The sequence below is a fragment of the Sinocyclocheilus anshuiensis genome, unplaced genomic scaffold, assembly GCF_001515605.1.
Source record: "Sinocyclocheilus anshuiensis isolate Anshui unplaced genomic scaffold, SAMN03320099.WGS_v1.1 scaffold689, whole genome shotgun sequence".
Lineage (NCBI taxonomy): Eukaryota > Metazoa > Chordata > Actinopteri > Cypriniformes > Cyprinidae > Sinocyclocheilus > Sinocyclocheilus anshuiensis.
The window spans coordinates 503,733-514,655 of NW_015536490.1; the positions used below are offsets into that span (position 1 = coordinate 503,733).

The following is a 10,923-nucleotide window of genomic DNA, read 5'->3' on the forward strand; positions in this document are numbered from 1 at the left end:
GTGCTGTCCATGATGGTGAGTGGGGAGAGCAGTGGGGTTTCTCCTGAAGTCCACGATCATGTCCACTGTTTTGAGCGTGTTGAGCTCCAGATTGTTGAGACTGCACCCGTGTTAAAGGCCGAGCTGAAGTCCACCAACAGGATTCTCACATAAGTCCCTGGTCTGTCTAGATGTTGCAGAACATAATGCAGTCCCATGTTGACTGCATCGTCCACAGACCAACAGAGTCCGGGTGTTGTTGTTCTGTCTCTGTGATCAGATCTGCGAGTTTCTGTAAAGCGGAGCTCACGTGCGCTTGCGGAGGAATGTAAACACTCACGAGAATGAACGAGCAAAACTCCCGCAGCGAATAGAAGGGCTTACAGTTAATGAAAAGCGCTTCTAGATTGGGACAGCACATCTCCTTTAACACGGTTACATCTGTACACCAGCTTTCGTTGATGTAAAAGCATGTCCCGCCTCTGCGCGATTTCCCCATTGATTCTGCGTTGCGATCCGCTCTAAACAGCTGAAAGCCCGACAGACTCAACGCGCTGTCTGGTATGGCGTCATTCAGCCAGGTTTCCGTGAAACACAGAGCAGCAGAGTGTGAGACATCCTTATTTGTGCGGGAGAGCAGAAGGAGTTCGTCCGTTTTGTTGGGTAGAGAGCGGAGTTTTGCCAGATGGATGCTTGGCAACGGCGTCCTGAATCCGCGCTGTCTGAGCTTCACGAGCGCACCGGCTCGCTTCCCCCGTCTGCGCGTCCTGAAGCGCTTGATCAGCGCTGCAGCTCCCCCGACTACATTGTCCAGCAAAACATCAGAATAATCGAAAACCGGTGAAATATCAGGTGGTGTGTACTTCCGAATGTCCAGCAATTCGTCTCTGGTGAAACTGATTGCAGGGATATAACTAAAGACAGGACAAACTAACAAAAACACAAAAACAACTGCAGAGCACGCCACGGAGGCCGCCATCATCATCGGCGCCATCTTGTCTTCGTGTATCAGTTATCGCTAACTAATGCTAGTTAACCCTTTGATGCATAACATGGGTCTAGTTTTTATTTTCTATATCTTTGCAAGAATTTAATTTCATCATTCAGTATTCCAAGTATTCATTCCCTGTTATTTCAGTCATGGCTGAGTGATTCTTTGCTGAATGTATTTGAATCATTTATTATTCCATGTATTCATTAAATATCTAGTTTTTGTTTTCCACTAATCATTATGTTCATTTTTTTTCCTTTCTTACTTTATATACAAACATTAAAAAACTCCATTCTACTGTTACTATATTAACACATACAAATTGACACAACTGTGTGCCATGCAGCTGACCTTAGGGCTGATGACTCTGACCCTCCAGTAGCTGTCGTGGAGGCCCAGGTGACCAGTCAGGTGGGTGACACTGGATCCAAATTCCCTGATGAGGAGGTGACTGAAGAAGAGGAGGATGACACTGCAAGTCCTAGCACATCAGGCCAGGTAATGTTGCTATCCTGTACTATCTTTTACTTTAAAAAAAAAATGTATCTGGTGCAGTGCAAAACACCTATTGTCAACCGTTTGTAAAGTTAAAATATATGCATGTACGATGCAAAATAATTACTACAATTACCGTATATATTTATTAGACTGTGGTTGGCGTTTTTCTCAATTTTCAGAGTGCACAGTGTGATTCCAGAGGTGTCTTGGGCTGGGAGGCAGTTGATGCCCTGGCAGCCTACCTGGTTGGCCTAAACCGAACGATCACTGCCTTGTCATCACAAGAGGAGGCCGACATAGTCCAGCTGTACATGGCTCTGCATGCCATGGACAAGGTACCATCAAAATATAGCCAGAGGGTTAAGAAGAAAAAAATAAGTTTAAAATCTGAGCAAAGTCACCTATTGTCAACCGTGTAAGAAGTAGATGTTGATCCATCCTTGTTTAAAGTATTCTAGTTTATTTGAAAGAAATGCAGAGTAGCACTTACCGTCTCTTCATCATCATCCTGACCAGCATCCTCTGGCTCTGAGGGGAGTGGTGAAACAGATGTTTCAGAGGGAACAGGTGAGACAGCAGTCCCTGAAGGTCCAGGTGTCCAGGTGACGGAGACTGTGAGTTCCTCGATGAGTTCTGCTGTCTCTTCAGAGTCTGGGTTCATGTCCTGCAGTGCCTGTCCAGTCTGCTGGAACAGATACTGCACTCCAATGAGCTCACCTGGAATAAAAACAAAGAAACTGAAATTAAATACAATTGTTGTGTATCATATTTGAAACATAAGGCATTTGTAGTAGCTCATATAGTGTAAATAGTGTGAGAACATGGAGCTCATAGTCGAGGAAGAAAAAAAAAAAAAAATTATTCAGAGGCCATAAACCTATAACTGTGGGGGCAAAACATAATGCAATGCAATACAATGATGATTGAGAGACATACAAATAAACATTACTCAAAAGCCTGATTGACTTTTCTAATCAAGTAAACCTAAGTTGCTTCAGTACAGTAAATGGTCACCAAATATTACTAATAATATCCAAGTTATTCTTTCGAAAAACAACAATTACTTTCTAATAATAAAGATTTCACAGCAAAATGACATGTGAAGTATGAGCTGAAGGTAGACATTTGTACAATTATACTGAAAGACCTTTTTTTACTTAACAGAAAATATCAATCAGATGACAGAGGGCATGTTACAAGAAAAAATTTGATCATGTTGATAATTTAGAGGTCTAAAATACAGATGCAGTAGACTTTATAGGCTTAAATATAAAAATATCGACTGAGATTACACAGAAATTACAAGTTAATTAACAATAATAATTTCTCTTACCGGTGTAACGGGCAGGAGGACAAACCGTGGGGACCACTTTCCTGCCAAACAGCTTTTCATAATTGCTGTTTACACAGTGAACAAGTTCTCCTGTGTAGCTGCATAAAGCTGATGGCTCCGATGACAGGGAAGCAGCCTCCCGATCCTGGTTCCACCTCTGTAGACCCTCCAGCAAATAAATCTGAAAGTTCAGACTGTTTGCACTGGTCCCTGTAAACCGACACAACAGTTTTTAGGGAGTGTTAAACACACAAAGACACTTAATGTTCTTTCTTTACATATGCACAGTGTGTGACAAAGACTGGGGTGAAACGGTTAAGGTGTAAATGAAAGGATTCAAGAGAAGTGGAGCCTCTGGCACATCTGTATGTCTTCAGAAGCACACCTCCCTTGGTTAAGCTCCCTGTCTCTGTATAGAGCGCAACACCAGGGGGGTCTTGGATACACTTGACGTGCTTCTTCTGGACACTCCAGATGTGCTTCATCCTTTCTCGGTCCAAGAGAGGAACACCCAGGGAGTCATTGTCCTTGCTGCTCAGGAGCTCTGTAAGCAGTCATTCAAGGAGAAGGATGGGAGTCTCCTCTCCACGGGTCCTCCTCCGGCAACGTAGAGCCAGCTCCTCCCTGGTCAGATGCTTGTTGACATCTTCAGCTGTCAGCGCAGGCCAACCCTGGGACATCAACAGCTCTCTCTTTGCTTTTCGAAGCATAGAGACAACAGCCACATCCCATTCAAAGATGCATGCTTATAGACGTGACATGAAGATGGGGTACAGCTGATGGGCATCTATTGTACACCCCAAGGCAATCCTGCGCATAAAATGCCAGATGTGCAAGCGTATCACGAGATCTGGCCAGCCTCTGAATCTGGTTTTCAGCTTGGTCTTGCCCACCTCGGTGCAGCACCCACAGTCCACGTACAACACAGCAGGTGGATCCACAACAGCCTGCTGGTATCTTTTCACCAGACCGTCTATCATCATGTCCAGTCCTGCTCCTTCCTGGGCTGTCAGCACACTTATGAGCACCTGACCAAACTCATTGCCAACAGAGGTAAGCCAGAGTCCCGTTCCCCTCGCTGTCCCAGCCAGCTTCTTGGTGATCTGTAATATCTAGGGATTGTGTTGAAAGGTGCTCCACGCATTCTGTTTATCATTATTTACAGGCCTCCAAAATACTCTCCAGCCTTTGTTGAAGAGTTCACAGAAATGCTATCAATGATTTCCTCAGAGTTTGACTGTTTTGCTATTGCAGGGGATTTTAATATTCACATAGATAATGCAGAAAACAAAATTAAAAAATAAATTATAACTGTTTTAAACACTTTTGACCTGATTCAGCATGTGCATGAACCGACACATAGTCATGGACATACTCTAGATTTAATCATCAGTAGAGGTCTAAACATTTCATCCATTGTTATTAAGGACATAGCACTATCTGATCACTTCTGTATTTTCTTTGATATATTGATCTCTGTTACCACTGAATCTAGATCTGTCTCTGTCAGAAAGAGATGCATTAACGAAAACACTAGTGTGCTATTTATGGAGGCTGTATCTTTAACTCCAAGCATTTCTGCAGATTCTGTTGATCTTCTACTTGATTCCTTTAACTCAAAAGTTAAGAATGTTATTGATGACATTGCTCCTGTGAAAGTCATCAAGATGACTGGCAGACAGAAATCAGCTTGGAGAAAATCAACAGCAGTTCAGAGTATGAAAAGACAATGCAGAAAAGCTGAGCGTTTTCTGTTCTCAACTGTTTTAAATTAATTTTAAACTACTTAAATCAATTTTTAAATCATTTTCAAAGGTTTTAAATTCCTTGTTTTTATTGTTATTATTATTTTCTTTTCTCTTGTGTAAAGCACTTTGAAAGGAGGAAGGAGGGAGTCATCCGGTGTCTGGAGAGCTTCCGATCCCGATCCGGGACCTATCTGCCGGCCGTTCCCGAGTCAAGTAAGCCGGCCGTTCCTCAGGCAAGCCCGCCAGATGTTAATGTGGCAAGCCCTACAGACGTTAATGTGGCAAGCCCGCCGGACAATAATATGGCAAGCCCATTGAACTTTAATATGGCAAGCCCGCTATCCGTTCATGTGGGCCCAGTGTCGGTTCCAGCCTCAGTGCCCGCTCCTCGTAAGCGCCTTCCAGAGCGCCCCCCGGTGCCGGCTCCTCGAAAGCGCTTTGCTTAAGCCCAGGGAGGGCTCCTGTCTCCCCGTTAAGCCCAGGAAGGGCTCCTGATTTCCCGTTAAGCCCCGGGAGGGCTCCTGCTTCCCCGTTAAGCCCAGGGAGGGCTCTGGATCCCGAGTATAGCCCACGGAGGGCTCCCGATTCCCCGGCTCCATCATGGCCTCCCGAGTCCCCGGCTCCGCCATGGCAACCCGAACTGCCTGCTCCGCCATGGCTTCCTGATCCGCCCCGGAGGCTCTCCTTGTCTCGGCCCAGTTCCAGTCCTGCACCAGCGCCCGCCCCCCCTCCCCGATGGTACTGTTACGGCGCGGGACGCACCATCCGGGAGGGGGGCGATCTGTCACGTGTATGTTCCCGTTGAGTTCCTGTTTTCCTTATTTGGTCCTTCCAGTTCCTTTTCACATTATTAGTATCACCTGTTCCTTGTTATTAGTTATCCCCATCACCTGTCTGCCCCTCGTTATCTACCCTATTTAGTTCTAGCCCGTTCAGTTCTCCCTTGTCTGGAATTGTATGTTGATGTCTTCTCCTCGTGCTACGTGTGATTCCCTATGACAAGAATAAATCCCTTTGTTTCATACTCCTGGTCTCCTGGTCTCCTCGTTCCTCGTTCCGCGCTCCTCACACTACCACTGACTGTGACAGATACAGTGCTGGTATATAAACAACAGCATTAATAAACAAATCCACAACTAACATTTTTAGTGGAATCCATCTTCAAGACAGAGCCATAGGTGGATGTTATCCTTGCATGGATTTCATCCAGCCTTGTCAGGATGTCTTGGCTGTAAACGGTGAGTAGCCACTTGCAGCTTGGCACCACTATAGGCTCTGGGGGCTCCTGGAATTTTACTGGCATCAGCCCGGGTTGATTGAGGAAGTCAACACACTGGGTGGTGTACCGGGCCAGACAATGGAGTCACTGCTCGCTGTTGTTTTCACGCAGCTGCTTGATAACCCGCGTGGGGCTGTTGCCTAAGCCACGCTCATGCAGGAGCCGGATGACCCGCATATCACAGGCGTACCTTAGGAAATGCAAAATCCACACATTCATATATTTTAGATATTTGATTTGTAAAGTATTTACTTATATATGTGATGATGGGCTAACAACAGGATGAGGAAAGAAAGTGTACTTACTTCCGCGTGAGGATGACCTGAAACTCAGAGCGATGGCCCAGATCTAGCTGTTGCAGGACAGTCTGACTCCAGGACACATGCGAGGCTCTACACTTGGTACAGATGAGGGTTTCTGTGACCATGTTGTACATTCTGTCAGTGTCTAGAACCTGCCGTGCCCTTTTGTGCATACCACCTCCTGTCAGCTGATGTTGTCCACAGGCAGGATTGGGACAGAGAACCTTAACCCTCCACAGCTTGTACGGCATCCACAGCAGAAGAGAATGACAAAAAAATTTGTCTGGAGCTAGAGCCTGATTGTAGATAAGTGCTGGCTGTGGTGGGTAATACCAGAGCTGGAGGTTATCACGAAGCTCTGGCTTTCCCTTGGATCCCATTTTGAAAAGCCTTTTGCCAATCCACTTGTGACCCTCTGGTGGCAAGGTCTCCGACCACAAACGAGGAAGCGGAATTACAGATGGACCTTGCAATAATGCCCCAGAAGGAGCTGTCTGTGAAGGAAAAAAAGAAAACATTTAGTCAAGTAAGGTAATTTTATTTTTTAAGCACTTTAAGCATTTTATTTTTATCCATGACTACTCACACATAAAATTATCATTGCAATAATAGTTTTCACTTACACTGAACAAAATTATAAACGCAACACTTTTGTTTTTGCCCCCATTTTTTATGAGATGCACTCAAAGATCTAAGACTTTTCAAAAACAAAAGTGTTGCGTTTATAATTTTGTTCAGTGTAAATACCTTTGGTATTACAGTGATTATTCCCACTTAGTCCCTCCCACTTGGAGGTCTCCCAACCTACTTGCGGCGTAAGTCCTTCCCACGTGGAGGTCTCCCAACCTACTTGCGGCGTAAGTCCCTCCCACTTGGAGGTCTCCGGGCTGCAGCGATACATACTTGGTTCGTTGAGTGCTCTACTAATGAGCTGATTAGGTGTGTTAAATAATGGAAACATACAGAGTGATGAGGTGGCCGAGTGGTTAAGGCGATGGGCTGCTAATTCATTGTGCTCTGCATGTGCTGGGTTTGAGTCCTGTCCTTGTCGTTCCTTGTGGTTAACGGTGGTTGTTAATCTGCTATACACCTTTGGTGTTCCTTCCTTATGTGACACATTCAGTTCAGTGAGTGCTCCACTAACAAGCTGATGATCTGAATACGGTGTGTTAAATAATGGAGGCACGCAGGGTGACAAGGGCTGCGTTCTAGTCTGTTTTTTATGCCCTTCACTCGCAAACTTCCCTCCGTCTCGTTTACTCGGATGCACGTCATTAATTACGTTGCATGAGTGCCCACTTCTGGCGGAATCCTTGGAATGGGCTGAACTGGAACGTCCTAAGCTCTTGATCACTGAGAATCCGCTATGGAGTTGTTTTATTGTTTACATTTTTTTCTCTTATGAATTTGATTGGTGCAGCATTCTATATGTATATAGGTATGTTTGGGCTGTTATAAATGTTAAAAAAATAATTTATATATTATAGAGTTGTTTGGGGTGGGGATAAATTAAACGCGATCTGCTATGACGTCACAATCGTGTTGCATTGTGGTCTATGGAGCGCCCTGAAGTGTGCATATGAAGCACACTCGCTCCCTCGGTCAAAATCGAGGGGTTGAGGGTCTGTCCATATAAACTTCCCTCGTCCACTTCACGAAGTGGAACGCACTTCAAAATGGTAGCGGGGATTCCCCTGAGAGGAAGTGCTTAGGGAAGTTCGCGAGTGCGTGTCTAAAAGTGGAGTGGAACGCAGCCAAGGTGGCCGATTGGTCAAGTAGATGGACTGCTAATCCACTGTGCTCTAAACGCCTTCTTCCGATTCTGCCTTTATCCACCGAAAAAAATGCAGCACGAAACAGAAAAGGAACCTCTTTTGTCAACAAGATGTTAAGCTTCCAGAGAAGCTGGCAAAAATGGCCAAAGCTGACTGTATTTCAAGTCATCCTGGTGGGGTATTGGGTAAAGTTTTCAACCAACAATAATCACTCCTCGGATGTACCTCATAAGCTACAATATTGCCTCTGCGAAAGAATGGCAGAGAAGGTCGTGACCTCTACCGTGCACCCATGCGGACGTGGAATGACAGGGTGGTAACAAGCTTCAAACTGCAGCGTAGTCAGTCTTCTGGCATTGATGGCTGCATGGTGTGTCTACTAAACCAGCTAGCAATATGTACGAGAAGCCTTATTCAATGCTCTCTCTTTAATTAAAGAAGAGTGAGCGTAGCTTTCCTGAACCCTGCGGGGAGAGAATTATGGGTAACCTTGTAACAAATGGGTGGAGTTCTAAAGCTCGTGGCCGAGGTCAGGAACGATTCGATTCAACGAGCCCCCAGGGGGGTCGGGTAGGATACTGAAGAATGCAAGGATACTGCAAACAAGTTCTGAGGGAGGTCCCGTGTCAAAACTCGTGTTCTCTCAATGTTCTTTCCCACAAAGCAGAACAGCACATAAGAGAATCAGAAGCACATCTCTCTCTTTCAACACCACCCAACCATTTACAACACGTTATGCTGAACCTGGTCTCTGTTGTGTTAATGAGAGTGGCTGAAAAGCACTACTTTGTGCGGGATGAGGTGGCTGAGTGGTTAAGGTGATGGACTGCTAATCCATTGTGCTCTGCACATGTGGGTTTGAATCCGATCCGTGTTGCTTCATGCCCCTTAGCATTGTGTTGGCTCCTGCCTTTTCTATGAAGAATCACTCTTGAACACTTGGGGTTTTGATGCCAGAAAAATTTACTTTTATTATCAGAGAGATAATGCAGTCTAGAGATAATCTGCAGAAAATCTCCCGAGTCTGTGTCTGGACAGTCTTTTATACTGTTTTTCCTCTAGGCGTGTTCAATATATTTCATACATATTTGTTATGGTTTAACTGTTTTGGCTGTGTTTCCAGTCTGCTCCCAAGATGCAGACAGGAAGCCTTAATTTTATGTTCCGTGAAAGTAAGGGCCCCATCATATATTTTGTCTCATGTCAAAACAGGACATGCAGTCCCACCATGTGTCTGCCCCTCATACAGACTTCTATACCATTCCTATGCAGGCCTGTCTGCACACAGGCAAATACATGTTTATAATAGTAAAATAACTTTCGCTTGCCTGTGGTTGTCACAGTTATGTAGTATACAACAAAAATAAAAATTCAAGACAAAAAACATGTAACATCACAAATAATAGCATAGTTGATCTTCAGCCCAGACACTTTGCGCATCGTAGAGGGCCACCCTTGGGCAGAGGTTAGGCTAGCACTTACACCCAGGATATGGTTCATCTTTATACCTCTTCTTCGGCCTCAGTTGAGGTACTAGAATCTCCATGATTTGTCAATGTTTGTGACTCCCAGTTGGGTGTATAAGTCCAGTCCTGGTAATGTACACTTTGGTTAATCTTCAAAATCAATTTCTCACCATCTTGACATCTTAGCATTTCCATTTGCTTAGCTGTGGCTTGGACAACTAGTGACCTTAGTACGGGAAGTACACAGCAAAACAGTAATCCTCCTATTACTACTGCAACTCCTAAAAACATTCCTAATTTAGCTAACCATGCTCCCCATGCTCCTAACTTTAAATCAAACCAGTCCCATGTTTTTGGCCGAGTGGTTAAGGCGATGGACTAGAAATCCATTGGGGTCTCCCCGCGCAGGTTTGAATCCTTGCTGTAAGACCAAAACAACATGGATTATATGAGGTAACTTTGGAAAAAGAAGAGCTTTGTGATGAACTTTTAAATGGACTGGAAATTAAAGGAATAAAGTGTGAAACCAAAAAGCTACAAGACAGGGAGTATGTGGTCTCCTTTATGCATTTGCCCATTTACCTAGAGGACATGGTCATTCTGGACAAGTTGGAGGGGTGGAGAGTAATCCCCACATCGCACATAAGGAGAAGATATTATCCGAGAACGGACATCGAGGATGGAACCAGATTTGTAAAGGTGAAATTCCCAAGAAAACTGGCATCATTGTCTGTGAGTCTGTGACCACCTCAAAACTTCAACCAGCCCACAACTCCACTGGCTTCTCAAGACGTCACTTCAATGACTACTGAACTTCCAGCCAATCAGCAACTTCGGGAAACCCCCTTTTCTGCAATGACGACAACAAATGGAACCCCCATACACAGGCAACGCAAGTACCTCCAGATTCTAGCTGAACTGGTGCATTTAATATAAATTTTAACCTCATTGAGGAACTCAATTCGAGGGTTAATTAAGTGATTGATGGTTGTTCAGGTCTATGCAATTGCACATATTGCTGTAAACTTGGGATTTCCCATTTTCATTCTCTTAAACTCATTATTTCCTTACTTTCTGTTTTTTCTGCAACTTGTGTGAATGTGTGTGTTCGTGTGTTAGACTAGTTTATATGTCTTAGATTTATCTAATAAAGCCTTATTTATATTGAAAAGAGAAGTTTCTTGTGTTTTGTGCTTACAATTAATGTCTTAAACTGCCAATCTTGTTACTGTGCTAATAAATAGTGTTTTCACTATACTTTGGATATTAATATCCATTGCAGAATTTATGTTATACGACTCGTTCAATGAATCGCTGGCCAACTCAGTGATCAGCCGTAAAACCGTGATTCTGTCCAAATTACCTTTTAAAATCTTAAATGATTCCCTTTGAGCTAAATTGACCTGTTTCCCTTACTCACACACATACAGAAATTAAAAGGCAGCACAGTTTGTCTTTGCGCTTCTTTTCTTTTTTATTATGGTCACTGATTCTTGGCTATTTAATCTGTGCAATTGAAACGTCCGATTAACCAAACATTTTGGACATCTCG

At 44.2% G+C, this 10,923-nt stretch overlaps 1 pseudogene; it reads right to left on the reverse strand.

Annotated features, from left to right (window-relative positions):
* Positions 1 to 1,922: 1,922 nt before the first annotated feature.
* Positions 1,923 to 7,031, reverse strand: LOC107685277 (uncharacterized; annotated as a pseudogene).
* Positions 7,032 to 10,923: the final 3,892 nt, after the last annotated feature.